This window comes from Capsella rubella, unplaced genomic scaffold (assembly GCF_000375325.1).
Source record: "Capsella rubella cultivar Monte Gargano unplaced genomic scaffold, Caprub1_0 scaffold_90, whole genome shotgun sequence".
Lineage (NCBI taxonomy): Eukaryota > Viridiplantae > Streptophyta > Magnoliopsida > Brassicales > Brassicaceae > Capsella > Capsella rubella.
In genome coordinates this window covers 1,457-2,221 of record NW_006238838.1, presented here as the reverse complement: position 1 = coordinate 2,221, position 765 = coordinate 1,457, and positions in this window count along the sequence as shown.

The following is a 765-nucleotide window of genomic DNA, read 5'->3' as shown; positions in this document are numbered from 1 at the left end:
GAATAAAAAGGACACGGCCGAACGCTTAGCTCATAAGTATTTGGATGAGATAGTGAAATATCACGGAGTTCCTGCTAGCATTGTTTCCGACAGAGATCCAAAGTTTACATCATTATTTTGGAAAGCATTTCAGAAAGCTTTGGGGACTAATGTACAGTTGAGTACAGCTTATCATCCACAGACAGATGGTCAATCTGAACGGACAATTCAGACATTGGAGGACATGCTTAGAGCTTGTATGCTGGACTGGGGAGGTCGTTGGGAAAAATATTTACCTTTGGTGGAGTTTGCTTACAACAACAGCTATCATTCGAGCATAGGTATGCCACCATTTGAGGCTCTTTATGGACGACCTTGTCGCACACCACTTTGTTGGATAGAAGTGGGGGAGCGTCGAGACATTGAGCCTGAAATAATTCAAGATACAACTGAGCAAGTGGTGCTGCTTAAAAACAGATTAAAAGAAGCTCATGATCGTCAGAAGAGTTATGCAGACAAGAGACGAAAAGATTTGGAATTCGAAGTTGGAGACTTGGTGTATCTGAAAATGAGAATGTTTAAAGGCCTAAACCGTTGGGCTAAGAGAGGAAAGCTTAAGCCAAGATATATGGGACCTTATCCTATCACAGAAAGAATTGGAGCTGTGGCTTACCATTTAGACCTACCAGATGAATTAGCAGCATTTCACGATGTTTTTCATGTTTCTGTGTTGAGGAAGGTGGTAACAGAACCAGAGCTTATTGTTTCACAGCCACCAGAGGACCT